Below are 6072 nucleotides of genomic sequence, written 5' to 3' on the forward strand. Positions count from 1 at the left end.
TTGACAAACAAAAGAGGTTATGGGTGCAATTGTTTTGGTAGAAGAGGCGAGAAGTGCCACAGTAAGTATTTCTACATGTCTTGGGAGTTTTTTTGGGAATTTTTAAGAGGTTTCCCGATGTTGTGGTAACTTTTCGACACTGTTCGTGTTGTCACAGAGGTTTTCGGGAACTTAGGGGAAGTTTGGAGAAGCTTCCCTGTGAGGTTTTGGTGAAGTCCAGGCTAAAAGACGTAGGCGAGAAAGTCTTTTTTAGTGAGTTTCCAGCCGTGTGGTGGAAGACGAATGGTCACAGGAGGTGGGTCGTACGATTGTAGGAGTTGAATCGTCATGGGGAAGGCATATGGTTGCTGAAAACGTGGTGACGGTTGGCTTTCGTTCATGTGTCAAGCGCAGTTGAAGGACATGGCGACGATTATCAGTTGGCACAACTAAGTTCGAGGTGTCACTTCTAGGATTTGTGGCACCTGTGAGAGATTCCTTCACAGCCGGCGCTGGCCTTTGAAAAACGAAACCGGCGCTGAGGTGTTTTGGCAATCTCAACAGGCACTGAGCGCTGAAAGACTCAATGGACACTAGTTGTTGGTGCTCAATCGACATTGAGTGTTTGACAACGTCACCCAGCGCTAATCGTTTAATGCGCAACTGAAATTGGGCATTGAGAAGCTCACTCGACACTAATCGTTAAAATGCTACCGGTGTTGGGAATTTGAGAAGCTCACCTGGTGTTAAGTGTTTGAGAGGGTCAACCGGCACTGAGAGTTGAACAGACTCAACCTGCGTTGATCCAGTGTCTTAGCAACTTTTTTGGAGTGAACCATTAAGTCCCTTTATAGTGGCTAGCTCTTCTTATCAAATCCCTGCTGTGAAGAGGCTCTTAAAGGAAGGAGAAATCGGTGCTTGTGATTTTACAGGTGAGGTCTTATTGACAGGTGAACCCATTTGGCTGACCCAGCCAGTGTGCGAGCCAGAGTGGCCTCTTAACATCACTTTCGTTATTGACCTCATTTTCTTTGAAGTGAGGGAGGGCAATGATGGCAACGTATGTATTGAAGAAGCGATTACATTTCTTCATTGCATGCATCGGAACATAGCTTCCAGGGAGAACTTGCCTTCCTTAGGGAAGTGAATGGTAGAGGCTAAAGGACGTACTAAGGTGGTCAGCAAAAGGCCTCCGAATTCAAGGGGAGCACCAATACCTGAAGGGATATGCTTCCTGGACTGTCAAGGTATTAGCGTCGTATAGGAGCACTCTTGAGCGTGCTTCATTATTGGCAGAGCGGTTCAGTGTTCGGGCAGCTACTACGACCGTTGCTCCAATACAGTAAAGGTATTGCTAAAGACATGGAGCTAAATACTTGGCTTCTTGGTCATGAAGAAGTGGGAGTCTCTTTGCTAGATCTTTACTTTATTGGAGGTCTCCCGATGATTGGGGCCATGTATGACGAGTTCATGCCCCCGAACTCAGTCATCTTTGGTGATGAGAACTTGGGAGATGAAGAGCCACTGGCCAGTCTTCCAAAGATCTTTGAGGCCTACCAGTCTATTGTCTGCCATTCTACTAATGGTAGGGTCACCTTTATAGAATGGGTGAGATTCTTTTATGGGGATTATCCCAAGGGCGGTCACGGTACTCTGAAGGGGAAAGGGAAGGCAGTTGCAAAGAGACGCCTCCCATATATCAACTCGAGATTGGTGATGATTGTGTTTTCTTGGCTGCCTACTTGGCCTTGTTCTTGTGTAAATTTGTGATTCCTAGATGGAGGGATGACATTTGTTTAGGGGTACTACACGTGGCTTGTGACATCACCAGAGGGCATGAGCATGCCCTTGCTCAGCAAGTTTTGTGCAATATATACCATGGTTTGGGGGACCACCTCCTATGAAAAGGCCTACAAGGGCAAAGAGGGAGGGAACGACATCGTAGGAGGAGAAACTTTTCCCGGAGACTTTAAAACTCCATTCCCTGTGCATTATGTGTACGGGTGGCTGGGGGCTTATTTCCCTGATACCTATGTCAAACATCAGTGCTTAGGGAATAAATTGTGGCCTTTCTTAATGAGGATAGCAAACTAGAGGGCTATGTTTCACACCCCAGGGGAGGCTCAGGGCATATTTGGGAATGATTCCTTGAACATGAGGTGGGTTCCGTTTTCGGTCGGGAGCTTCACCGATGAATTGGGGAAGGAACTGGATAGTGCTCCCACGAAAATTAAAGAACTCATGTTCATACTGAGCATCAGACGGGGTGTCTTACCTTATCGGACTCCTCACGGTGCCCGGCTAGAGGGGTATTTCTCCCACCCCTTCGCCCGTCAGCACGAGCTTGACCAAGGTTGTCCCTTCTCGGTTTTCTTCAAAAAGCACCAAAGTAAGGTGTATTAGGGGAAGGGAGAAGAGTTTGGAACTTTCTGAGAGTGTTGGCTGCTGGAGGACATACAGACCGCTTAGTCTATGTGTCTTGAAATGACAGAGACTAGCAAATATGTGCTACCTCACTTTGGTAAGAGAGTTCAAACAACCAAGGCATATGTAAACTGGTGGAGAATCACCAGTAAGGGCTATTGGGATAGGGATCATCTTTGGAAAGGGGTGAATGGTAACTGGTGCCAGTACACCATACAAAGGAGGCTGGTAGATGCTTCTGCTCCCGACGCGGTGCTTTTCTTGGATTATCCCTTCGACTGGCGGGCTTTAAGGCTCCCACATGAGATAGCAGCTGATGAGGCCTCACCAGAGTTTCTTGTGATGAAGACGAGGACTGGGAGCATCTTTGATAATCTTAGCTCCCTCTTCGAATGGGATGAGGGGCGACAAGTCCTTGGTTATGAGAAGTGTCCCCCACAAGATTTGAACACTCTAATAAGGAGCGGCCCTCATAGTAAATTGGCTGGAGGGCCTTCTGCGAGAGGTGAATCTGAAGCGGCAGCTCCTACTCCAGCAAGGGGTAAGAAAAGAAAGCGCTCGATTGCTGCTGACACTCGTACATTGTCTTTAGTTAGTGGGCATACTCGGAGACGTAAAAGCGACAATTTTCTTTGATGGAGAAAAGTTACACCAAGTATCAAGATGCCATGACTCGCTATTGATGTTTGTAGTTGTTCAAAGTTGGAGACCTTATTATGGTGTATCTCAAGCTGGAGCAATTTCCCATCCTATGGCAAGTTCAAAGCAAAGAAGATTGGCTCTTGTAAAATAAAAAAGAAAATAAATGATAATACATATGAAGTAGAGTTGCCAAAATGGTAGAATATTCCCCCAATCTTCAATGTGCAATACCTATCTAAGTATCATGGTGACGACTACTCAATGGAATCAAGTTTACTCCAACCGGGGAGAACAGTGAAAATTGCATCTAAAAGCTTTTTGACTCTCGTGATATGTTTGTCATTTTTAAGTTGTTTTTTGGGCATCAAGATGCGATTGTCATTTTCAGGATCTTTTTAATCACCAGGATGTATTTGTCAATGTTTAGTTTTGGCCTTGGGACGTGTTTATTATTCTCTTTATTTTGGCCCCAGGATGAGTTTGTCATTATTTTTTTGTTAGTTTAGTCCATTTTTGGATTTGTCAAGATTTAGGGAATTTGGTGTAGAAACAAGTAATTTATTGTGTAAAAATTTCCATGAGTCCAAAGGTCAAATATGTGTAGTTTCACTACATGGCAACTTGGGTGCATTGAGGCTGCAGGAGCAAGTTGAGACATGGGAAATGAGGAGTCCCATCATTTTCATACTATGTTAGGGGCATTTTGGTTATTTTTTAGCCACAGAGAACTGGTTTTTATATATAGAACATTGATGTAACAGTTAGTTTTTGCTGATATTTGATGAACGAAATGAAATCTACTTCTTCCTGCGCGGTGTACAAAGAGAGAGAGATCTCATCCTTGTGTACGACGAATACCTTGAGTTGGACGGCGGGGTATAGTGGCAAGAGTAGGGCTCGAGATCGAAATGCATGAGGAGCACTCATTTGGGAGATTTATATGTGAAAGAGCCTTGCATCAATCTGTTCTCTTACCTCTATTACTTAACATACCGAGAATTTCGAGCTCTTTTTTTTCCATTCCTTTTTCAGTTTCTTCTCATGAATTTACTGACTTTCCATTTTTTTTCTTCTTTTCTCTTGTGGGTTTACTGCTGCATTGTAGAGCTTCAGACCCTTTGTTTCTCTTCTTTTCTCTCTCTCTTAGTCCGATAGGGTTGTTAGAAAGTGAGGAAACGGGCTTTCTGGGTTATCAAGTTAGTGACCCATATCTCTTATTTTTCTCTTTTGACCCACCTGAAGGTTTGTTGGGTTGCATAAAGTCACTTGTTTTAAGGGGGTCCCCTACAATCATTTTCCTTTTGCTTTGGATTCTCCTACTTGGCATGGAAATAATTTAAGGTATTCTATTTTTTCCTTAAATTTTTGTCTGCTGTTTTGTCAGAAGGAAAGATGCAAGTTGGACTTCAATTGTTTGTTTGAGATATTTTTAAGGCAATAAATCAACTGTTCGATCAGTGAGATCTCAATATCTCATTATGGTAAAGGAAAGAGTTTATATAAGGTGTCAACCTTATACTATACAAGTAAGGTGCACCATAGTCACTAGAGAAAGTTGTTTTTATGCTGGAAAACTCAAGTTGATGATCTCGATTTTGAGATTTACATAAAAAAGGAGGGAAAAAAATAGAAAAGGGATTTGTAATCCTAAAAATGGTTCATCTTCTAATATATTATCTGGACCATCCATTTTTTAAAATTTTTAGATATGCATAAATTTAGATGATCGTAATATTTCTGGAATTTTAAATTCCATAAGCAAGGGCAACAATAGATTTTCATATCTTCCCAGAGAGTTTTGCGGCACCAAAAACTACTTTTGAAGGTGCACCTTATATCAATAGTATAACATTGACACCAGGGTTTAAAAAAACACCGAGTCGAGCCGGACTCGCCCAAGAATCGCCACAGAACGAGCTGGTTCCACACATAAAACAGGAACCGCCCATGTCTAGAGAGAACCGGGCGGTTTTAAACAGTAAACCACCCGATGACATCATCAATCGGTGGTTCTGACGTCACCACTTCGATTCTATATAGACACGTGCAGACGTCACCACTCCGACACGGATGCGAGTCTAGAGAGAACCGGGCGGTTTTAAACAATTTTAAACAGTAAACCGCCAGATGACATCATCAACCGGTAGTTCTGACATCACCACTCCGATTCTACATAGACACGTGCAGACGTCACCACTTTAACACGGACGCACGACAAAATCATGTACCACATATCATGTGTGAGGTTGCCTCAATGTTTCCGCGCGTATGCCTTATTTCATATTACATAGGTATTTATATAGCAAAGTTGAATACTCATCCTTCGATGTGGGATAATTTCTAAATATCATTAAATGAAAAAAGAATGTAAATATATTCTATTAATCAGCAACTTATAATCACATATCGTGAGGCGGCATGATGGTTATGACCTCTGCTATTTCCTTTGACGTCCTAAGGTCAAATTCCCTTGGGCAATATGAAAGGCATAAAAAAATAAAAAATAAAATCATTTAATGTACGCATTTTATTAATTTTTACATTGATAACCAAATTTTTTATTTTATTTATTAATTTTTACATTATAAATCATGTAATGTACTATTTTTCTTACAGTTGTTAATAATACATTTTAAATTAGATAATATCATAAAATATTTTTAATTTATTATTATTTGCCTAATAAAATAATTATAAAATGTAAACTAATAATTATAATTTAAGTATATAATATTATAATTAGTTAGGTTGTAATAATTTGGGTTTTTTTAGCGGATTAGGGTTTTTTGCCAAAAAAATTTTAATGGCAATTTTTTCATTTATTTAGTCTACTCTTTATAATAGTCCATGTATAATTATATATTTTATCCATGATAATTCTATGATTTTTCTTTTATGTGATGCAAATTTAATGGTTAACATAAGTTTATATAGGGAAAGAGCATCTCAATATTCACAAATTGATGAAAAAAATAAAAGTTAATAATGTAGTACCCTCATTTTTTATTGAATTCCTAAAAGATAATA

This window comes from Amborella trichopoda, chromosome 4 (genome assembly GCF_054954075.1).
Source record: "Amborella trichopoda isolate Santa Cruz 75 chromosome 4, AtrichopodaSantaCruz75HAP2 v2.0, whole genome shotgun sequence".
Classification (NCBI taxonomy): domain Eukaryota; kingdom Viridiplantae; phylum Streptophyta; class Magnoliopsida; order Amborellales; family Amborellaceae; genus Amborella; species Amborella trichopoda.